Below are 21,821 nucleotides of genomic sequence, written 5' to 3' on the forward strand. Positions count from 1 at the left end.
GATCTTGCTCGGCAACGAGCCAGAGGGGGAGGCCAACCACGAGGGTGGTGGCTGGGACGACAGCAGACCTCGGCAGCTCTTGAGCACATGGCCGTACTTTCTCGGGTTTCTCTTCATAACGCACAAGTCTTTCGCCTTTTACTAAAGACTTCCGTGGAGAGGAACACCAATGAGTTAAACCTATTTTTGGCGGGCTTTGCAGTCTTTGCTGAGCCTTGTGCATTTGTGAAAATGAAGAATCCGGCAGCCGACGAGGCCGTGAGGCTTAGCTGAGCGAATCCTTTACTTATTTCCCCTGCAGAGAAACTCATTATCTGGGCTTGACCTCCAACCCAAGCACGAGGAGCAGGGAGCAGCGACCGGCTCCTGATCTGAGCCAGTGCCTCGGTCACGGGGGAACTGACTGGAGACTCCAGCTAACGTACCTGTTCTGACGGTGGGGGAAGCCGGCCTCCCCAATTTGGTTATCCCTTGTTAAAAGGGAGGAGCCATGGGCGGAGTTGCAGAGCAGCTGCCTTTGTCATGCACAGGGAAAACCATCTCACCACGGCAAGGGACAGCTGTCCCAGGAGGTGGCCTCGGGCAGCATGGGCCCAGAGGTCATCGCTTCTCGGCCTTTTGGCTAAGATCAAGTGTAGTATCTGTTCTTATCAGTTTAATATCTGATATGTCCTCTATATGGGGACAACATATTAAACGGATTTTTAGCACCGGGAGCTGAAAAAGGGGCTTGCTCCGTTCACTCCACGCATTGACCCAGTACTGCAGTGCCGCCGGGAACGGTGCACCCTCCTCCTGTTTGGAAAACCAAACGCCCGATTGCAAAGCGAGAAGCTCGTCTCCCCAGCCGAGGCTGGACCCACGGTCGAGGTCGGTGGCAGTCTTTTCGTCCCGCAGTGGTGGGAGAACGCTCTGTGGGCTGACTGGTGACCCTTGTGGCAACTCAGCGGGCTCCCAGTCTAAAAGCACTGTATGTATGTCAGCCGTTGCAGCTGGTGGCAATCAACAGTAATCCTTAAAACGGCTGGAAAGGGGGGGTGTGGGCGGGACCGGGGGAATGGCCGTGGCCTGGGATCTTGCTTGGCAACGAGCCAGAGGGGAGGCCAACCACGAGGGTGGTGGCTGGGACGACAGCAGACATCGGCAGCTCTTGAGCACATGGCCGTACTTTCTCGGGTTTCTCTTCATAACGCACAAGTCTTTCGCCTTTTACTAAAGACTTCCGTGGAGAGGAACACCAATGAGTTAAACCTATTTTTGGCGGGCTTTGCAGTATTTGCTGAGCCTTGTGCATTTGTGAAAATGAAGAATCCGGTAGCCGACGCGGCCGTGAGGCTTAGCTGAGCGAATCCTTTACTTATTTCCCCTGCAGAGAAACTCATTATCTGGGCTTGACCTCCAACCCAAGCACGAGGAGCAGGGAGCAGCGACCGGCTCCTGATCTGAGCCAGTGCCTCGGTCACGGGGGAACTGACTGGAGACTCCGGCTAACATACCTGTTCTGACGGTGGGGGAAGCCGGCCTCCCCAATTTGGTTATCCCTTGTTAAAAGGGAGGAGCCATGGGCGGAGTTGCAGAGCAGCTGCCTTTGTCATGCACAGGGAAAACCATCTCACCACGGCAAGGGACAGCTGTCCCAGGAGGTGGCCTCGGGCAGCATGGGCCCAGAGGTCATCGCTTCTCGGCCTTTTGGCTAAGATCAAGTGTAGTATCTGTTCTTATCAGTTTAATATCTGATATGTCCTCTATATGGGGACAACATATTAAACGGATTTTTAGCACCGGGAGCTGAAAAAGGGGCTTGCTCCGTTCACTCCACGCATCGACCCGGTACTGCAGTGCCGCCGGGAACGGTGCACCCTCCTCCTGCCTTGTGGAAAACCAAACGCCCGATTGCAAAGCGAGAAGCTCGTCTCCCCAACCGAGGCTGGACCCACGGTCGAGGTCGGTGGCAGTCTTTTCGTCCCGCAGTGGTGGGAGAACGCTCTGTGGGCTGACTGGTGCCCCTTGTGGCAACTCAGCGGGCTCCCAGTCTAAAAGCACTGTATGTATGTCAGCCGTTGCAGCTGGTGGCAATCAACAGTTATCCTTAAAACGGCTGGAAAGGGGGGGTGTGGGCGGGACCGGGGGGAATGGCCGTGGCCTGGGATCTTGCTCGGCAACGAGCCAGAGGGGGAGGCCAACCACGAGGGTGGTGGCTGGGACGACAGCAGACATTGGCAGCTCTTGAGCACATGGCCGTACTTTCTCGGGTTTCTCTTCATAACGCACAAGTCTTTCGCCTTTTACTAAAGACTTCCGTGGAGAGGAACACCAATGAGTTAAACCTATTTTTGGCGGGCTTTGCAGTATTTGCTGAGCCTTGTGCATTTGTGAAAATGAAGAATCCGGCAGCCGACGCGGCCGTGAGGCTTAGCTGAGCGAATCCTTTACTTATTTCCCCTGCAGAGAAAGTCATTATCTGGGCTTGACCTCCAACCCAAGCACGAGGAGCAGGGAGCAGCGACCGGCTCCTGATCTGAGCCAGTGCCTCGGTCACGGGGGAACTGACTGGAGACTCCAGCTAACGTACCTGTTCTGACGGTGGGGGAAGCCGGCCTCCCCAATTTGGTTATCCCTTGTTAAAAGGGAGGAGCCATGGGCGGAGTTGCAGAGCAGCTGCCTTTGTCATGCACAGGGAAAACCATCTCACCACGGCAAGGGACAGCTGTCCCAGGAGGTGGCCTCGGGCAGCATGGGCCCAGAGGTCATCGCTTCTCGGCCTTTTGGCTAAGATCAAGTGTAGTATCTGTTCTTATCAGTTTAATATCTGATATGTCCTCTATATGGGGACAACATATTAAACGGATTTTTAGCACCGGGAGCTGAAAAAGGGGCTTGCTCCGTTCACTCCACGCATCGACCCGGTACTGCAGTGCCGCCGGGAACGGTGCACCCTCCTCCTGCTTTGTGGAAAACCAAACGCCCGATTGCAAAGCGAGAAGCTCGTCTCCCCAACCGAGGCTGGACCCACGGTCGAGGTCGGTGGCAGTCTTTTCGTCCCGCAGTGGTGGGAGAACGCTCTGTGGGCTGACTGGTGCCCCTTGTGGCAACTCAGCGGGCTCCCAGTCTAAAAGCACTGTATGTATGTCAGCCGTTGCAGCTGGTGGCAATCAACAGTAATCCTTAAAACGGCTGGAAAGGGGGGGTGTGGGCGGGACCGGGGGAATGGCCGTGGCCTGGGATCTTGCTCGGCAACGAGCCAGAGGGGAGGCCAACCACGAGGGTGGTGGCTGGGACGACAGGAGACCTCGGCAGCTCTTGAGCACATGGCCGTACTTTCTCGGGTTTCTCTTCATAACGCACAAGTCTTTCGCCTTTTACTAAAGACTTCCGTGGAGAGGAACACCAATGAGTTAAACCTATTTTTGGCGGGCTTTGCAGTCTTTGCTGAGCCTTGTGCATTTGTGAAAATGAAGAATCCGGCAGCCGACGAGGCCGTGAGGCTTAGCTGAGCGAATCCTTTACTTATTTCCCCTGCAGAGAAACTCATTATCTGGGCTTGACCTCCAACCCAAGCACGAGGAGCAGGGAGCAGCGACCGGCTCCTGATCTGAGCCAGTGCCTCGGTCACGGGGGAACTGACTGGAGACTCCAGCTAACGTACCTGTTCTGACGGTGGGGGAAGCCGGCCTCCCCAATTTGGTTATCCCTTGTTAAAAGGGAGGAGCCATGGGCGGAGTTGCAGAGCAGCTGCCTTTGTCATGCACAGGGAAAACCATCTCACCACGGCAAGGGACAGCTGTCCCAGGAGGTGGCCTCGGGCAGCATGGGCCCAGAGGTCATCGCTTCTCGGCCTTTTGGCTAAGATCAAGTGTAGTATCTGTTCTTATCAGTTTAATATCTGATATGTCCTCTATATGGGGACAACATATTAAACGGATTTTTAGCACCGGGAGCTGAAAAAGGGGCTTGCTCCGTTCACTCCACGCATCGACCCGGTACTGCAGTGCCGCCGGGAACGGTGCACCCTCCTCCTGCCTTGTGGAAAACCAAACGCCCGATTGCAAAGCGAGAAGCTCGTCTCCCCAACCGAGGCTGGACCCACGGTCGAGGTCAGTGGCAGTCTTTTCGTCCCGCAGTGGTGGGAGAACGCTCTGTGGGCTGACTGGTGCCCCTTGTGGCAACTCAGCGGGCTCCCAGTCTAAAAGCACTGTATGTATGTCAGCCGTTGCAGCTGGTGGCAATCAACAGTTATCCTTAAAACGGCTGGAAAGGGGGGGTGTGGGCGGGACCGGGGGAATGGCCGTGGCCTGGGATCTTGCTCGGCAACGAGCCAGAGGGGGAGGCCAACCACGAGGGTGGTGGCTGGGACGACAGCAGACCTCGGCAGCTCTTGAGCACATGGCCGTACTTTCTCGGGTTTCTCTTCATAACGCACAAGTCTTTCGCCTTTTACTAAAGACTTCCGTGGAGAGGAACACCAATGAGTTAAACCTATTTTTGGCGGGCTTTGCAGTCTTTGCTGAGCCTTGTGCATTTGTGAAAATGAAGAATCCGGCAGCCGACGAGGCCGTGAGGCTTAGCTGAGCGAATCCTTTACTTATTTCCCCTGCAGAGAAACTCATTATCTGGGCTTGACCTCCAACCCAAGCACGAGGAGCAGGGAGCAGCGACCGGCTCCTGATCTGAGCCAGTGCCTCGGTCACGGGGGAACTGACTGGAGACTCCAGCTAACGTACCTGTTCTGACGGTGGGGGAAGCCGGCCTCCCCAATTTGGTTATCCCTTGTTAAAAGGGAGGAGCCATGGGCGGAGTTGCAGAGCAGCTGCCTTTGTCATGCACAGGGAAAACCATCTCACCACGGCAAGGGACAGCTGTCCCAGGAGGTGGCCTCGGGCAGCATGGGCCCAGAGGTCATCGCTTCTCGGCCTTTTGGCTAAGATCAAGTGTAGTATCTGTTCTTATCAGTTTAATATCTGATATGTCCTCTATATGGGGACAACATATTAAACGGATTTTTAGCACCGGGAGCTGAAAAAGGGGCTTGCTCCGTTCACTCCACGCATCGACCCGGTACTGCAGTGCCGCCGGGAACGGTGCACCCTCCTCCTGCCTTGTGGAAAACCAAACGCCCGATTGCAAAGCGAGAAGCTCGTCTCCCCAACCGAGGCTGGACCCACGGTCGAGGTCAGTGGCAGTCTTTTCGTCCCGCAGTGGTGGGAGAACGCTCTGTGGGCTGACTGGTGCCCCTTGTGGCAACTCAGCGGGCTCCCAGTCTAAAAGCACTGTATGTATGTCAGCCGTTGCAGCTGGTGGCAATCAACAGTTATCCTTAAAACGGCTGGAAAGGGGGGGTGTGGGCGGGACCGGGGGGAATGGCCGTGGCCTGGGATCTTGCTCGGCAACGAGCCAGAGGGGGAGGCCAACCACGAGGGTGGTGGCTGGGACGACAGCAGACGTCGGCAGCTCTTGAGCACATGGCCGTACTTTCTCGGTTTCTCTTCATAACGCACAAGTCTTTCGCCTTTTACTAAAGACTTCCGTGGAGAGGAACACCAATGAGTTAAACCTATTTTTGGCGGGCTTTGCAGTCTTTGCTGAGCCTTGTGCATTTGTGAAAATGAAGAATCCGGCAGCCGACGAGGCCGTGAGGCTTAGCTGAGCGAATCCTTTACTTATTTCCCCTGCAGAGAAACTCATTATCTGGGCTTGACCTCCAACCCAAGCACGAGGAGCAGGGAGCAGCGACCGGCTCCTGATCTGAGCCAGTGCCTCGGTCACGGGGGAACTGACTGGAGACTCCAGCTAACGTACCTGTTCTGACGGTGGGGGAAGCCGGCCTCCCCAATTTGGTTATCCCTTGTTAAAAGGGAGGAGCCATGGGCGGAGTTGCAGAGCAGCTGCCTTTGTCATGCACAGGGAAAACCATCTCACCACGGCAAGGGACAGCTGTCCCAGGAGGTGGCCTCGGGCAGCATGGGCCCAGAGGTCATCGCTTCTCGGCCTTTTGGCTAAGATCAAGTGTAGTATCTGTTCTTATCAGTTTAATATCTGATATGTCCTCTATATGGGGACAACATATTAAACGGATTTTTAGCACCGGGAGCTGAAAAAGGGGCTTGCTCCGTTCACTCCACGCATCGACCCGGTACTGCAGTGCCGCCGGGAACGGTGCACCCTCCTCCTGCCTTGTGGAAAACCAAACGCCCGATTGCAAAGCGAGAAGCTCGTCTCCCCAACCGAGGCTGGACCCACGGTCGAGGTCGGTGGCAGTCTTTTCGTCCCGCAGTGGTGGGAGAACGCTCTGTGGGCTGACTGGTGCCCCTTGTGGCAACTCAGCGGGCTCCCAGTCTAAAAGCACTGTATGTATGTCAGCCGTTGCAGCTGGTGGCAATCAACAGTTATCCTTAAAACGGCTGGAAAGGGGGGGTGTGGGCGGGACCGGGGGGAATGGCCGTGGCCTGGGATCTTGCTCGGCAACGAGCCAGAGGGGGAGGCCAACCACGAGGGTGGTGGCTGGGACGACAGCAGACGTCGGCAGCTCTTGAGCACATGGCCGTACTTTCTCGGTTTCTCTTCATAACGCACAAGTCTTTCGCCTTTTACTAAAGACTTCCGTGGAGAGGAACACCAATGAGTTAAACCTATTTTTGGCGGGCTTTGCAGTCTTTGCTGAGCCTTGTGCATTTGTGAAAATGAAGAATCCGGCAGCCGACGAGGCCGTGAGGCTTAGCTGAGCGAATCCTTTACTTATTTCCCCTGCAGAGAAACTCATTATCTGGGCTTGACCTCCAACCCAAGCACGAGGAGCAGGGAGCAGCGACCGGCTCCTGATCTGAGCCAGTGCCTCGGTCACGGGGGAACTGACTGGAGACTCCAGCTAACGTACCTGTTCTGACGGTGGGGGAAGCCGGCCTCCCCAATTTGGTTATCCCTTGTTAAAAGGGAGGAGCCATGGGCGGAGTTGCAGAGCAGCTGCCTTTGTCATGCACAGGGAAAACCATCTCACCACGGCAAGGGACAGCTGTCCCAGGAGGTGGCCTCGGGCAGCATGGGCCCAGAGGTCATCGCTTCTCGGCCTTTTGCCTAAGATCAAGTGTAGTATCTGTTCTTATCAGTTTAATATCTGATATGTCCTCTATATGGGGACAACATATTAAACGGATTTTTAGCACCGGGAGCTGAAAAAGGGGCTTGCTCCGTTCACTCCACGCATCGACCCGGGTACTGCAGTGCCGCCGGGAACGGTGCACCTTCCTCCTGCCTTGTGGAAAACCAAACGCCCGATTGCAAAGCGAGAAGCTCGTCTCCCCAACCGAGGCTGGACCCACGGTCGAGGTCGGTGGCAGTCTTTTCGTCCCGCAGTGGTGGGAGAACGCTCTGTGGGCTGACTGGTGCCCCTTGTGGCAACTCAGCGGGCTCCCAGTCTAAAAGCACTGTATGTATGTCAGCCGTTGCAGCTGGTGGCAATCAACAGTAATCCTTAAAACGGCTGGAAAGGGGGGGTGTGGGCGGGACCGGGGGGAATGGCCGTGGCCTGGGATCTTGCTCGGCAACGAGCCAGAGGGGGAGGCCAACCACGAGGGTGGTGGCTGGGACGACAGCAGACCTCGGCAGCTCTTGAGCACATGGCCGTACTTTCTCGGGTTTCTCTTCATAACGCACAAGTCTTTCGCCTTTTACTAAAGACTTCCGTGGAGAGGAACACCAATGAGTTAAACCTATTTTTGGCGGGCTTTGCAGTCTTTGCTGAGCCTTGTGCATTTGTGAAAATGAAGAATCCGGCAGCCGACGCGGCCATGAGGCTTAGCTGAGCGAATCCTTTACTTATTTCCCCTGCAGAGAAACTCATTATCTGGGCTTGACCTCCAACCCAAGCACGAGGAGCAGGGAGCAGCGACCGGCTCCTGATATGAGCCAGTGCCTTGGTCACGGGGGAACTGACTGGAGACTCCAGCTAACGTACCTGTTCTGACGGTGGGGGAAGCCGGCCTCCCCAATTTGGTTATCCCTTGTTAAAAGGGAGGAGCCATGGGCGGAGTTGCAGAGCAGCTGCCTTTGTCATGCACAGGGAAAACCATCTCACCACGGCAAGGGACAGCTGTCCCAGGAGGTGGCCTCGGGCAGCATGGGCCCAGAGGTCATCGCTTCTCTGCCTTTTGGCTAAGATCAAGTGTTGTATCTGTTCTTATCAGTTTAATATCTGATATGTCCTTTATATGGGGACAACATATTAAACGGATTTTTAGCACCGGGAACTGAAAAAGCGGCTTGCCCGTTCACTCCACGCATCGATCGGTACTGCAGTGCCGCCGGGAACGGTGCACCCTCCTCCTGCCTTGTGGAAAACCAACCTGATTGCAAAGCCAGAAGCTCGTCTCCCCAACCGAGGCTGGACCCACAGACGAGGGTCGAGGTCGGTGGCAGTCTTTTCGTCCCGCAGTTTAGGGAGAACGCTCTGTGGGCTGACTGGTGTCCCTTGTGGCAACTCAGCGGGCTCCCAGTCTAAAAGCACTGTATGTATGTCAGCCGTTGCAGCTGGTGGCAATCAACAGTAATCCTTAAAACGGCTGGAAAGGGGGGCTGTGGGCGGGACCGGGGGAATGGCCGTGGCCTGGGATCTTGCTCGGCAACGAGCCAGAGGGGAGGCCAACCACGAGGGTGGTGGCTGGGACGACAGCAGACCTCGGCAGCTCTTGAGCACATGGCCGTACTTTCTCGGGTTTCTCTTCATAACGCACAAGTCTTTCGCCTTTTACTAAAGACTTCCGTGGAGAGGAACACCAATGAGTTAAACCTATTTTTGGCGGGCTTTGCAGTCTTTGCTGAGCCTTGTGCATTTGTGAAAATGAATAATCCGGTAGGCGACGCGGCCGTGAGGCTTAGCTGAGCGAATCCTTTACTTATTTCCCCTGCAGAGAAACTCATTGTATGGGCTTGACCTCCAACCCAAGCACGAGGAGCAGGGAGCAGCGAGCAGCGAGCAGCTCCCGGGGACCGGCTCCTGATCTGAGCCAGTGCCTCGGTCAGGGGGGAACTGACTGGAGACTCCAGCTAACGTACCTGTTCTGACGGTGGGGGAAGCCGGCCTCCCCAATTTGGTTATCCCTTGTTAAAAGGGAGGAGGCATGGGCGGAGTTGCAGAGCAGCTGCCTTTGTCATGCACAGGGAAAACCATCTCACCACGGCAAGGGACAGCTGTCCCAGGAGGTGGCCTCGGGCAGCATGGGCCCAGAGGTTATCGCTTCTCTGCCTTTTCTGGCTAAGATTGCGATCGCCTCTTGCCTTGGTTGAGGGTTTTGCCGGTCTGTGGCATTGTTCTCTATACCTACTATTGAGAGGAGAGCCTTATGTTCCTTGTAATTTCTGTTTTCACTCATTTATAGTTACAACCGACTTTACACGTAGGAATCCATTGTCGTAGAGGTCTACTCGCCTGCCCTCTGCTCCTTCAAACACCTGGACTAGGACACAGAACGAAAGGTAAGTAAATTTTAATTAGTTATTTAGTGGTTTTAACCTGCTCTTAGGCCTTTTATTGTTTGGTTTGTGGTGCCTCCACCATGTCGGCTACCCATGCTGGCATGCGGAGGCACCACAGCGTCCGTTTTACGTTCAAATAGAAAGATGGAAGGCTACTGGAGATGTCTAGCCTCGACTTCTCCAGAAACCTCATTCAAAAACAGCTAAAATTTGCACCCGATGATATAAACTGTATAGTTACTCTTCCGTTCAGGAAGGGTTTTGACGTAAGCCTTCGGTCAGCTGTTCTGCTAAGAGACTTTTGGACACGTTTCGAAAATTGCAAAGCCCAGTTTTCTGCATTGAATGTGGAGAAACTGACTGATAATGCCGCCAAAACGGTCATTGTCAGAATGTTTAATGAAACCGTAAATGCAGATGACATTTGTATATGGCTGGGTAGATACTGTACTGTTAAAGGACAGGCTACCAAAGTGAGAGATGAGGACGGCATCTGGAACTGTGCCTGGAGGGTCCCCATTCAGCAATGGCAGGACCCCCAGGGCTTCCAGGGCCTGAAACATCTGCCGTCTGTGATAGTCCTGGTAAATAACAGAGGCTACATTCACTACCAGGGACAGCCCAAACTCTGCCGCAAGTGTGGTGAGAATGGGCACTTGGCAGAAGCGTGTCAGCAGATTGTCTGTGGAAAATGTAGAGAAATTGGACATACTTTTGAAGAATGCACCAATGGCAGAAAATGCAATCTCTGTGGAGAAACAAACCATCTTTTCAGAGATTGTCCAAAGTCCTTTGCCAACAAACTGAAAGCAGGAAAACAAGCAGAGAATGGGGATGAAAGAGTAGCATTTAGAGAGCTAACTGTGGAGATGAGGCCTGAAAATTCAAATTTCCCTCCAAATCCTGTGATTGGTCAACAGGATTCAGGAGAGGTGGGAGCGGGGGAGGGGCCTACAATTGCCCCACAAGAAGAGAGTTGTGAGGAGAGTGGGGAAATGCAGGCAGAAAACAGCATAGAATACCAAGAGTATAGCGAGTATGCTGCCCTCCCCAATGCTCAAAAGACTAAAAGAACAAAATCAGAATTGTCCTCAGAGTCTCCTGGAGTCTCACAGAAAAGGGGAAGAGCTGAGAACTCCTCAGACAGCCCAGCTGTGGAGGAGCCCAGAGTCTTCCCCTCCAACTCACCAAATGAGATCTCCTTCCTAAGTATAGCTCTGCAATCAACCCCTGAGGACCCAAAACGACATGAGAGACAAACTCCCCGGGTCCAACGGGAAAATGGAGCTCAATCCCGACGCTTTTCATTCTTAAAAGCGAAGGAAGAGCTCCATTCACAAGGAAACTGACAAACTCCTTTTTAACCTTGATCCTCCCTTTTAGGTTGTTAAAAAAAAAAAAATGTCACACCTGTTGTTTTTAACTATACTCATGACAATCATCTTCTCAACCATCAATGTGAGAAGTGTGAAGTCAAGGTTTAGAGCCCAGACTGTTTTATCCTTTCTTAACGAGATAAAGTCAGATGTGTTTTTAATTCAGGAATGTGGCCTACCATTTTTAAATCACTACAGAGACTGGGAGAGGTTATGGCCACAAACATCTATATGGAGCGGATCAAACGAAAACAAAAACGACGGAGTGGCTATTCTAATCAAAAACCCACTGGTCTTGGTGAAGGGCAGCACAGTGGTGAGAAATGGTCGGGCACTTTTAGCACACTTGACTTTTATGGGAAAAGATTTTAACGTCTTTAATATTTATGGCTTTAATGACAAAAATGACAGGTACGACCTTTTAGAAGACTTGCGGCCCCACATGCTAGGTAGGGCACCTTTAGTTGTAGGAGGGGATTTTAATTGTATTTTAAACAAAAATGATAGGAAACGAACAGGGGAAGATTTTAAAATAGACAAAACATCGGTTTTACTTCAAGGAATATGTAGAGATTTTAAACTTCTTGACTGTTTTAAAATCATGCATCCCAGAGAGGAAGGCTTCACCTGGTTCAGTGGTGACGGCACTAGAGCCTCTCGTATAGACTATATTTTAACACGGGATTGCCCGCCGACCGATGCTAGATTAACCCCCGTTTTCTTTTCCGATCACGCAATGCTCTCCTGCACCCTTTCACTCCCGACTGGTGTGACATCAGGAAGTGGTCTGTGGAAATTAAACTGCTCCCTCTTAGAAGATAGGGAGTTAGTTAGCCAGTATAGGGAGCAGTACCAAGAATGGCAGACCCTTCAAGACCTCTATGATACACGTGTGCACTGGTGGGAAATGGTAAAGGGAAGGACCCAGACTTTCTTTAGGCAGGCAGGTAAGAGAAAAAAAGATAGGGACAACAGACGCATGTTGGGGCTGCAAAAACGACTCCAGCGATATTTTAAACTAAACCAACATGGGATGGATTTTACCGAAGAGATGGCTCAAGTAAAAACAGAGATGGCGATTTTAGCTGAAATGAAAAGCAAAGGTGTCATTTTAAGAAGCAAGGAACAAGAAATAGAGGAAGGGGAGAAGTGCACAAGATATTTCTTTAAGAAAATAGTAAATAAAGGAGGAGCCATTTTAAAATTGAAAACAGAAAGTGGGTGCACAGCTGAGACAATGGAAGAAATAAAATAAATAATTGAAAGCTTCTATAAAGAACTTTACAGAGAGAAATTGGTCAAACAAGATACCATAACAGAAACGCTAAAATATATAGAACAAGTAATAGATGACAGTGTGCTTTTATCCCAAGATTTTAAAATGTCAGAATTAGACAAATGTATGAAAAGTTTTAAGCCGAGGAAGTCCCCAGGACAAGATGGGCTTCCTGTGGAATTTTATTTGAGATTTTGGGACATTTTAGCACCTGACTTACCTGCTGTTTTTATGGATTTGGAACGACTTGACCGGCTTCCCGACAGTTTTAGAGTAGGGATAGTAAACCTCCTTTATAAAGACAAAGACAAGACTGACCTGAAAAACTGGAGACCTATCACACTTTTAAACTTTGACTGTAAACTTTTTAGCAAACTTTTAGCAGCACGAATGTCGGCTGTTTTAGACAAACTGATTCACCCGGATCAAACCTGTGCTGTCCCCGGGAGGAAGATCACCGACAGCCTCGTACTGATCCGAGACACCATCTGTTACGCGAGAGACAGAAACATCCGGTTAGTAGTCCTTAGTTTAGATTTTGAAAAAGCTTTCAATCGGGTCTCACACCAATACCTGTTCCATGTATTGCAAAAAATGGGGTTCCCAGGAAGGTTTATAGCTTGGGTGGGACTGCTGTACCGGGGCATTATCAGCAAATTTATGGTTAACGGGCATTTGACAAAAGCAGTCAATATAAACTGCGGTGTCCGTCAGGGTTGTCCGTTATCTGCCCTCCTCTATGTTACCTGTATAGAACCACTGGCACAGATCTTGAGAAGGGACCAACGAATCAATGGGATGGGAGTCCCAGGGAGCGGAGGACTCACGACAAAATGCATTTTATACATGGACGACATCAACATTTTATGCTCTGACCTTTTATCTGTTAACAGGACGCTGGACTTGACTGACTGGTTCGGACAGGCCTCTGGGTCAAAGTTGAATAGAAGCAAGACCCAAGCCCACTTTTATGGACCGTGGACGGCGACTGAGAGGACAGGACTACCCCTGACGGTGACCCAGACTGACCAAAAAATACTCGGGATTAAGTTTGACAGTCAGGGGGGAGGGACAACAAATTGGGCAGACATAGTAGGGAAAGTCAGACAGAGACTAGGTTACTGGGGACTTAGAGGACTGACAATGGAAGGGAAGGTTTTAATCATCAAAGCAGTGATTTTACCTTTGTTTTTACTAATCAGCTCTGTTTTTATCCCTCCAAGAAAGGTGCTTTTAGACTTGGAACGGGCTTTCTTCTATTTCTTGTGGGGCTCCAAGTGGGAACGGCTGAAAAGAAGCATCATGAAGAGACCGAAGGAGAAAGGAGGGAAAGGAGTTCCCGATTTGCTTTTGTTTTTAGGAACCAGATACACTGCACTCCACATCACCAAAGCAACAGCCCCATCCAAGAACCCCAAGACCGCAGCCATGACACAGTTCTGCATGGGGTCTTACCTCAGAAAGCTAAAAATTGTACCAACTGATCATCGATTTCCTGTGTCTTTTAGCCTTCCACCAGCCTATGCTTTTATCCAGACGTTTTTAAAGCATTTTAACCTTGAAAAAGAGGAAGTGCAAGTTTTAACTAAACACCGTTTCCTGATTTCTGTTGTGCAGGAGCGTGAACCAGTGAGCCCAGTGCGTGGTCTCGCGTTCGGAGATCCCTCGACAGTTTGGCGAAATGTGAACCACCCCGCTCTCCCAAACAGACTCCGGGACCTGTCATGGATGGTGGCTCACGAGATCCTCCCAGTCAGGTCCATAATGCACTCCCGGGGCATGTCAGCGCGCCAAACTTGCCCCCTACCAGGTTGTGGCGCGCCCGAGTCGGTGAGGCACCTGCTCTGGGAGTGCAGCGCTGCCGTCGAACAGTGGGCGACAGCCGGCTCCTTAAAATTCCCGTACTTGCCAGCAAGGGAGGTCCTGACAGCACAGCTGGTGCTATATGGGGTGAGCCAAAGAAGCAATAAAACGGCGAGTGACCTGGCTCATCAATGGCTCACCCTAGCCGCCATCAAAGACGCCATTTGGACCTCCAGAAACTTGCTGGTAAGAAAGCACAAGCAGATCCCCCCCCTGGCTGTGATCCGGATGGCCACAGCAACAGTCCAAATGGCTGTTGCTGCAGGCGGCGGGCCTAGGACACAGCCAAAATGAAGAATCGCCTCTGTGCCCATTCGGAAGAAGGAGTCAGAGCCACACAGTAAAAGTTCGAGGCAGCAGCGGCCTGACTCTCCGGGTGTGGCTGGTGGGAAGGAGCAACAGGGCGAGGATCTCAAATCAGGCATCATGGCAGGATCCCGAGAGACCTATTCTGTTTTGGGGGAGCGGATGGGTTTGGTTTTGACAAGGACTCACCACGCTCCTGCACAAGAACGAACTGTAAAAATAAACTTTTAAAAGATGCATTCCTCTTGTATAAAAAAAAAGAGAAAAAATGTTTTAACATAGTCACTCAACACATTTTTAAATGTATGCTTTTAACGGCCTTGCAACTACTAAATGTAAAAAAAAAACAACAACAAACCTTTGAATCAATTTCTTTAAACATGTAAATGCAATTTACGTAATGTGATTGTTTTGTACATTCTGTTTAACAAGAAATCTGTATGGTTGTAGAAGTGTGATAAATCTTACGAAGCATGATGATATGAGTGTCAATAAATTTTTTCTCAAAAGAAAAAAAATCTGTTCTTATCAGTTTAATATCTGATATGTCCTCTATATGGGGACAACATATTAAACGGATTTTTAGCACCGGGAGCTGAAAAAGGGGCTTGCTCCGTTCACTCCACGCATCGACCCGGTACTGCAGTGCCGCCGGGAACGGTGCACCCTCCTCCTGCCTTGTGGAAAACCAAACGCCCGATTGCAAAGCGAGAAGCTCGTCTCCCCAACCGAGGCTGGACCCACGGACGAGGGTCGAGGTCGGTAGCAGTCTTTTCGTCCCGCAGTGGTGGGAGAATGCTCTGTGGGCTGACTGGTGTCCCTTGTGGCAACTCAGCGGGCTCCCAGTCTAAAAGCACTGTATGTATGTCAGCCGTTGCAGCTGGTGGCAATCAACAGTAATCCTTAAAACGGCTGGAAAGGGGGGGTGTGGGCGGGACCGGGGGAATGGCCGTGGCCTGGGATCTTGCTCGGCAACGAGCCAGAGGGGAGGCCAACCACGAGGGTGGTGGCTGGGACGACAGCAGACCTCGGCAGCTCTTGAGCACATGGCCGTACTTTCTCGGGTTTCTCTTCATAACGCACAAGTCTTTCGCCTTTTACTAAAGACTTCCGTGGAAAGGAACACCAATGAGTTAAACCTTTTTTGGCGAGCTTTGCAGTCTTTGCTGAGCCTTGTGCATTTGTGAAAATGAAGAACCCGGCAGCCGACGCGGCCGTGAGGCTTAGCTGAGCGAATCCTTTACTTATTTCCCCTGCAGAGAAACTCATTATCTGGGCTTGACCTCCAACCCAAGCACGAGGAGCAGGGAGCAGCGAGCAGCTCCCGCGGACCGGCTCCTGATCTGAGCCAGTGCCTCGGTCACGGGGGAACTGACTGGAGACTCCAGCTAACGTACCTGTTCTGACGGTGGGGGAAGCTGGCCTCCCCAATTTGGTTATCCCTTGTTAAAAGGGAGGAGCCATGGGCGGAGTTGCAGAGCAGCTGCCTTTGTCATGCACAGGGAAAACCATCTCACCACGGCAGGGGACAGCTGTCCCAGGAGGTGGCCTCGGGCAGCATGGGCCCAGAGGTCATCGCTTCTCGGCCTTTTGGCTAAGATCAAGTACGAAGACAGGTACCGGGATTGACGGCGGTTATCGAGAACGACAAAGGAAAGGATACGTGACGGTGAAATGGTTGCTACGGGTTCCACGGCTCCCATGGACCAGTCAATTCCCAAGGTTGGGCTGAGGTTCACTCTACGCTTTCAGGTAGCATCTTCAGATGAGCAAGCTTCTTCCAGAGCTTTCTTCTGCAGGAGTGTCATCATGGGACAGCTTCATCTGAAGGTAGACGACGTCATGTGCATCCAGTGGAACCAGCAGGAGAGGGCTTTTGACGTCACCATGAGGAGTGTGGATGTCTTCACACGGGTGGCTGAGGCGTGTAGGAGAGATTCTGGGCTTGGTGCTCTGGCTGGTTTCAAGATTTTGAATTTGGACCGACCCAATTTCAGGATCATAACAGTACACATGTTCAACCACTTCGTGTCGGATCAGGGTCTGTCATCTTTCTTGGGGAAATATGGAGAGGTGGTGTCTGCGGCACGGTATGTTAATGATCCTTTGGGTTTCTGGACTGGAAGGCGCCAGTTTCAAGTACTCCTCAACTCAGACCCGGATGGGCCTGGTGGCCTGAAGCATCCACCAGCCACTTTTAGCCTTGGTGGGGATCGGGGCTACCTTTATTACCTGCGGCAACCGGCTTTTTGCCGCAAGTGCAGGCAGTCGGGTCATACAGAGGCAGGCTGCACAGGGGTCTGCTGCCACTCCTGTGGACAGGGAGGTCATGAGGCCAAAAATTGCGTCTCACCTAAAGTCTGTCACGGATGTGGTGGGCTGGACCACTTGTACCGGGGCTGTCCCAGCCGCAGGAGGACCTTTGCGGAAGTGGCCAAACTCCCCGGGGGTCTTTCTGCAAACAAGGAACCAGGGAAAGAAGGCAATCCAGCAGGCTTTACGGCTGAGGAAAGGGGGGAACGCAGCGATGTGGGACAGGGCAGAGATGTCCAGGCCCCCCTTGTCAGCACAGAGGGCAGTTTCCCTATCCTTGCTCGCGGTGTATTCTCTTCGAAGCCCAAGGACGGGGCACGGAGGGGCTCACAGGTTTTTTAAGCTGAGAACTCATCCAATAGTGGTCAAAGCAGTGTGGGGCCTAGCAAAAAGGCAAAGGGTGAGGGGAAAGGAAAGACGGGGCTGCCCCAAGATGAAAGGATAGAAGAGGGTGTGGGGTCTGAGGTAGAGCAAAAAGAAAAAAGGCCAGAGGAGGATACAGCTGCAGCAGTAGTAGTAGGAGGGTTACAGGGACAGGGGTTGGAAGATGTAGGGCAGGAGTTGGTGAATACTGTGTTGGATCAGATGAGGGGGATCTCGGACGAACTGCTTCCTGCGGGCAAGGGGTTAGAGTTTGACCTGTCACCAGGCCTGCTCATGTTGTCAACCCCAGAAACGGACAATGCTTTTGAGGGGCCCAGCAGGCCTTTAACATCACCAAACCACATGCCTTTTTCCTGGGCTGAGCAGATGGACAGCGAGGACCCCTACTCACAGTAGGGTTTCTTCCGAGTTTGTAAAGACCTCTATCTTTGTTTAATGTCTTCTTGTAAGGTTCTTACCATTAATGTGAGAGGGCTAAGAGACTCAATTAAAAGAAGAGTTGTTTTTGATTTTGTAAAGTCTCTGCATGTTTCAGTTTGTTTTTTGCAAGAGGTCCACTTAAGAGACAAGGGGGATGTTGGGATTTTTACGAGGGAATGGACAAATGGGAACTCAGTTTGGTGTGTGTGGGGGGGGGGTCCATTCCACAGGGGTCGGGATCTTGTTTGGGCTGAGGGAGATTGTGGTTGAGGAGGTTTTCGTTGTGGTTCAGGGGAGGATGGTGGGCTGCGATGTTGCATGGGGTGCAAACAAAATGAGGGTTTTTGCAATTTATGGTTCACACACTTCTGCCGGCAGGCAAGAGATGTTTGGGCTGCTGGAGCCCCATCTTGCAACAAATAGGCAGGTAATTGTGGGGGGAGATTTTAATGTAGAATTGGGCAAGGGGCTTGATGCCAGCGACACTTTTATTTCCGGGCTTATGTCCAGACACAGCCTGGTAGATGGGGGGAAGTTGGTAAGGACAATGGTTGGAGGTCCCACATGGCACAACTCGCGGGGTTCAGCCAGCCGTTTGGATTATATTTTTTTCACAAAGTCCTTCAGTTTGATGGCAGGGAGACTGCTCCCAGTTTTCTTTTCTGATCATGATGGCCTGTTTTTTGAGGTGCGCTCATGTGCGCCTGTCTTTGGGCCAGGTTTCTGACGACTGAATAATAGTATCTTAGAAGAGGACTCGTTTTTTCAGTTTTTTCAGGGGTTTTTCAGGGGTCTTCTTGGACTCAGACCAATGTGTTCTGGGGTGATTGAGTGGTGGGAGGTTGCCAAGGAACGAATAAAGGGGTTTTGTTTAAGTTACTGTAAAAAGAAGGCATGGTTGGCGAAGAGGGGGGTGCTGCGCCTCCAGCGCCTACTTGAGCTTGAGTATGCGAAAGGAAACTGTGGTGGCATGATAAATCAGAGGGCTTGTCACTCCCTGAAGGAACAGCTCAGGGTAGTCTACGAGGGGAGGGCACAGGCATATCTGTATAGGGCACGCCGTGATTTCCTCGAGAAGAATGAGACTTGTTCCTCTGTTTTTTTCAACTCCATACGGGCAGAAAGGAAAAAGCGAGTCATGACCGGGATTAAGGACAAGCAGGACAAGGTAGTGTCAGATGCTGGAGAGATGGTGCGTGTTGCCACGGATTATTACCGCGAAATTTTCATGGAGAAAGAGATAGATGGTGGGGGAGGGATTGTTTTTCTGGATTTACTTACCCAGCGGGTGCCGGCAGACATAGCCCAGGCTTTAGAAGCCCCACTCACCCTTGGAGAGTTAGAGGGTGCCCTTCGTAGAATGAGCAAGCGGAAAGTGCCTGGCATCGACGGGCTGTCGGTTGAGTTCTATCTCAAGTTTTGGGACATACTTGGGCCGGTAGTGTTAGAGGTGTTGTCGGCAATACTCTGCACTGGCACAATGGGAGGGTCTTTGGCCACTGGAGTTATCTCCCTCCTGTTCAAAAAAGGGGAACATACGGACTTAAGAAACTGGCGGCCACTGACCATGCTGTGTGTAGATTACAAACTCCTGGCAAAGGGTCTTAGCGGACCGTTTAGGCACAACACTCCCACACGTGGTCCACGTGGACCAGATGTGCGGGGTAGCGGGGCGCTCCTTGAGATGGAATCTCCAACTCATAAGGGATGCTGTTGCTTGGGTGGAGGACAGGCACCTGCCCCTGATGGTGGTTGGTCTCGACCAGGCAAAGGCCTTTGATAGGGTGCACTGGGGTTTCATGTACAGGGTTTTGGAGAGGCTAGGTTTCAGTCGGGTTTTTGTTGGGTGGGTGCGTTTATTATATACTGGTGTTGGTAGCCGGGTGTCAGTTAATGGCCACATAGGGGATTTTTTTAGGTTGCACTCAGGAGTGAGACAGGGGTGCCCGCTCTCGCCACTGCTCTACATACTGTACATGGAGCCCCTCGCTGCAGCCATTCGGGCCGATCAAGGAGTGAAAGGTTTCCTGGTTCCTGGTAGTGGAGGTTTACGGGTCAAGCTGTCCCAGTACGCAGACGACACCACGCTGCTGTTAGACAGTGACGCTTGCTTGGTCCGATCCTTGGAGATTTTCCAGGATTTTGGTCGGGTGTCAGGAGCTAAACTTAATTGTTCTAAATCGTCGGTTAAGTTTTTTGGTTGCTGGAAAGAAAGGACAGTAGTTCCTGGGGGATTGTCGTTGTGCAGGGGACCGATGACTTTACTTGGGGTTAGTTTTGAGTCAGTCCATAATGCCACGGCCAATTGGACTGTGCGTATTGCGGCAGTCCAGAGAAAGCTGACGCTCTGGAAGAGCAGGCGCCTCACCCTTATAGGGAGGGTACTTGTCCTGAAGGTAGACATCCTGCCTTCTCTGCTATATTTGGCCTACATATAACCAATGCCAGTCAGTATGAGGAGGCCTCTTACACGCCTTGTTTTCGGTTTCCTATGGGGTGGGAGATACCAGTATGTGGCTAGGCCTCGCATGTTGGCTGGGGTTGAAGTAGGGGGGAGAGATGTGCCACACCTCCCGCTGAAGTTGGACTGCATATTTGTTTCATTTTTGTGCAGGGAATTATCTGCCCCAGTTGTGCACCCCTCAGGCTATTTTCTGAGGCTTTATTTTGTTTACCAGGCTAGGGGGTTGATGGTCTGGAGTAATCTAGCGCCCCGGGTGGAGCAGCAGCCTTGGCATTACCATCATGCAGCAGGGTGGCTGAAGGCTCATTCAGAGGCTACTGAATCAGCTGTTAGAATAAACCACAGGGCCCTCTACAAAATGGTTAGCCAGGGAGTGGTTGCGCCTCCAGTGGTCGGAACCCCCGCAAGCACGTGGAGGGGGATCCAACCAAAGGGTCTGGAAAATAGACTCAAAGACTTGAATTGGTTGTGTCTCCATGGGTGCCTGCCAGTGCGCGAAACGATGCATCGGCATGGGTTGGCAAGGTCCCCTGTGTGTCCTAGGAGCGGTTGTTCAGGGGAGGAGACGGTTAGGCATGTCATGTGGGACTGTCCTTTTGCAGAGGCTGTATGGGGTAAAGTGGGACAATGGGTAGGGCAGATGGTCCCGGGGTACATTCTGACATGGGGTAAGGTTGAAAGAGGGTTAGGGTCAGGGCCAGGGAAGGTGGTTTCCTCCATGTGGGAAATAGTTAGCCTGACCAAGAGGTTTTTGTGGTTGGCTAGGCTGGAACTGACAAAAAGCAACAGGGAAAGCAGCGTGGAAGGGGTGGTAAGGAGGGTGGAAATGGAGGTCAAAGGGAGAAGAGAAAGGGACATCCGTAAGTGGGGGAAACACGCCGTCTTGGAAAGGTGGAAAGGTGTGTGTGGGGGGACTGTGTCAGGTAGGTAGATAGTAATGTTATGTTTTATTTCTTTAATGTTTTTTGCTATGGACATTGATTCATGTTTGTATCTCAATTTGATTGATGTGAGGATGCCTGGCATTACTGTTTTGTGTAAGTTTCCAATTCCATGCTTAGCACTGTTTGTTTATTGGTGTCTTGTTCATAGCTTTTTTGTGGAGTCAAATATGTAGAGGTATCTTTTGGTTTGTTCAACTGATAAGAACAGATACTACACTTGCTCTTAACCAAAAGGCCGAGAAGCAATGACCTCTGGGCCCATGCTGTCCGACGCCACCTCCTGGGACAGCTGTCCCTTGCCGTGGTGAGATGGTTTTCCCTGTGCATGACAAAGGCAGCTGCTCTGCAACTCCGCCCATGGCTCCTCCCTTTTAATAAGGGATAACCACTTCTGGATATAGCGTATAATGGAACTGGAAGCAAGTGAACCACCGCACAGCTTCATCTACATGGATGAGGCTGGCTTCAACCTAACAAAACGCAGAAGGCGTGGTCGAAATATCATCGGCCACAGAGCTACAGTTGATGTGCCAGGCCAACAGGGCGGGAACATAACCATGGTGCTGCTATCTCTGAGAATGGTGTGCTAACGCATATTCACATTATTGGGCCATACAATATAGAGAGTCTTGTCACCTTTTTAGACACTCTCTACAGGGATCTCATCCCTGAAGAAGAGAGGGATCAGATTGGAGATGACCTGCCAAAGTATGTGATCGTTTGGGACAATGTCAGTTTCCATCACTCCAACATCATCAGGCAATGGTTTGCGGCCCACAACAGGATGCTGATGGAGTTCCTCTCACCCTACTCTCCATTCCTTAATCCCATTGAGGAATTTTTCTCAGCATGGAGATGGAAAGTATATGATCGCCAGCCACATACACAGATGACCCTTCTGGCTGCCGTGGATGCAGCGTGTGATGACATCACAGCAGATGCCTGCAGAGGCTGGATAAGACACTCTAAAAGAAAAGAAACTCTCTTTCCATGCTGCATCGCAAGAGAAG

At 51.7% G+C, this 21,821-nt stretch overlaps 18 non-coding genes and 2 pseudogenes across 18 annotated transcripts; 19 read left to right on the forward strand and 1 right to left on the reverse strand.

Moving 5' to 3' along the window:
* The first annotated feature begins 97 nt into the window (after positions 1–97).
* On the forward strand, positions 98–211 carry LOC127368934 (U5 spliceosomal RNA). The gene has a single exon (XR_007885952.1). It is a non-coding gene; the product is annotated as a U5 spliceosomal RNA (small nuclear RNA).
* Positions 212–602: 391 nt separating this feature from the next.
* LOC127368873 (U2 spliceosomal RNA) lies at positions 603–793 on the forward strand. Its single transcript, XR_007885897.1, has one exon. It is a non-coding gene; the product is annotated as a U2 spliceosomal RNA (small nuclear RNA).
* A 375-nt stretch (positions 794–1,168) lies between these two features.
* Positions 1,169–1,282, forward strand: LOC127368886 (U5 spliceosomal RNA). Its single transcript, XR_007885907.1, has one exon. It is a non-coding gene; the product is annotated as a U5 spliceosomal RNA (small nuclear RNA).
* Positions 1,283–1,673: 391 nt separating this feature from the next.
* Positions 1,674–1,864, forward strand: LOC127368996 (U2 spliceosomal RNA). The gene has a single exon (XR_007886014.1). It is a non-coding gene; the product is annotated as a U2 spliceosomal RNA (small nuclear RNA).
* Positions 1,865–2,244: 380 nt separating this feature from the next.
* LOC127368887 (U5 spliceosomal RNA) lies at positions 2,245–2,358 on the forward strand. The gene has a single exon (XR_007885908.1). It is a non-coding gene; the product is annotated as a U5 spliceosomal RNA (small nuclear RNA).
* A 391-nt stretch (positions 2,359–2,749) lies between these two features.
* LOC127368997 (U2 spliceosomal RNA) lies at positions 2,750–2,940 on the forward strand. Its single transcript, XR_007886015.1, has one exon. It is a non-coding gene; the product is annotated as a U2 spliceosomal RNA (small nuclear RNA).
* A 378-nt stretch (positions 2,941–3,318) lies between these two features.
* On the forward strand, positions 3,319–3,432 carry LOC127368935 (U5 spliceosomal RNA). The gene has a single exon (XR_007885953.1). It is a non-coding gene; the product is annotated as a U5 spliceosomal RNA (small nuclear RNA).
* Positions 3,433–3,823: 391 nt separating this feature from the next.
* Positions 3,824–4,014, forward strand: LOC127368998 (U2 spliceosomal RNA). Its single transcript, XR_007886016.1, has one exon. It is a non-coding gene; the product is annotated as a U2 spliceosomal RNA (small nuclear RNA).
* A 379-nt stretch (positions 4,015–4,393) lies between these two features.
* LOC127368937 (U5 spliceosomal RNA) lies at positions 4,394–4,507 on the forward strand. The gene has a single exon (XR_007885954.1). It is a non-coding gene; the product is annotated as a U5 spliceosomal RNA (small nuclear RNA).
* Positions 4,508–4,898: 391 nt separating this feature from the next.
* Positions 4,899–5,089, forward strand: LOC127368999 (U2 spliceosomal RNA). The gene has a single exon (XR_007886017.1). It is a non-coding gene; the product is annotated as a U2 spliceosomal RNA (small nuclear RNA).
* A 380-nt stretch (positions 5,090–5,469) lies between these two features.
* LOC127368941 (U5 spliceosomal RNA) lies at positions 5,470–5,582 on the forward strand. Its single transcript, XR_007885958.1, has one exon. It is a non-coding gene; the product is annotated as a U5 spliceosomal RNA (small nuclear RNA).
* A 391-nt stretch (positions 5,583–5,973) lies between these two features.
* LOC127368868 (U2 spliceosomal RNA) lies at positions 5,974–6,164 on the forward strand. Its single transcript, XR_007885893.1, has one exon. It is a non-coding gene; the product is annotated as a U2 spliceosomal RNA (small nuclear RNA).
* A 380-nt stretch (positions 6,165–6,544) lies between these two features.
* Positions 6,545–6,657, forward strand: LOC127368942 (U5 spliceosomal RNA). Its single transcript, XR_007885959.1, has one exon. It is a non-coding gene; the product is annotated as a U5 spliceosomal RNA (small nuclear RNA).
* Positions 6,658–7,048: 391 nt separating this feature from the next.
* On the forward strand, positions 7,049–7,240 carry LOC127368877 (U2 spliceosomal RNA). Its single transcript, XR_007885901.1, has one exon. It is a non-coding gene; the product is annotated as a U2 spliceosomal RNA (small nuclear RNA).
* Positions 7,241–7,620: 380 nt separating this feature from the next.
* Positions 7,621–7,734, forward strand: LOC127368938 (U5 spliceosomal RNA). Its single transcript, XR_007885955.1, has one exon. It is a non-coding gene; the product is annotated as a U5 spliceosomal RNA (small nuclear RNA).
* A 391-nt stretch (positions 7,735–8,125) lies between these two features.
* LOC127368878 (U2 spliceosomal RNA) lies at positions 8,126–8,314 on the forward strand. The gene has a single exon (XR_007885902.1). It is a non-coding gene; the product is annotated as a U2 spliceosomal RNA (small nuclear RNA).
* A 382-nt stretch (positions 8,315–8,696) lies between these two features.
* LOC127368939 (U5 spliceosomal RNA) lies at positions 8,697–8,810 on the forward strand. The gene has a single exon (XR_007885956.1). It is a non-coding gene; the product is annotated as a U5 spliceosomal RNA (small nuclear RNA).
* A 5,971-nt stretch (positions 8,811–14,781) lies between these two features.
* Positions 14,782–14,957, forward strand: LOC127368879 (uncharacterized; annotated as a pseudogene).
* Positions 14,958–15,342: 385 nt separating this feature from the next.
* On the forward strand, positions 15,343–15,455 carry LOC127368946 (U5 spliceosomal RNA). The gene has a single exon (XR_007885963.1). It is a non-coding gene; the product is annotated as a U5 spliceosomal RNA (small nuclear RNA).
* Positions 15,456–20,939: 5,484 nt separating this feature from the next.
* On the reverse strand, positions 20,940–21,058 carry LOC127368880 (uncharacterized; annotated as a pseudogene).
* Between the last annotated feature and the right edge of the window lie 763 nt (positions 21,059–21,821).

Source organism: Dicentrarchus labrax, unplaced genomic scaffold (genome assembly GCF_905237075.1).
Source record: "Dicentrarchus labrax unplaced genomic scaffold, dlabrax2021, whole genome shotgun sequence".
NCBI classification, from domain to species: domain Eukaryota; kingdom Metazoa; phylum Chordata; class Actinopteri; family Moronidae; genus Dicentrarchus; species Dicentrarchus labrax.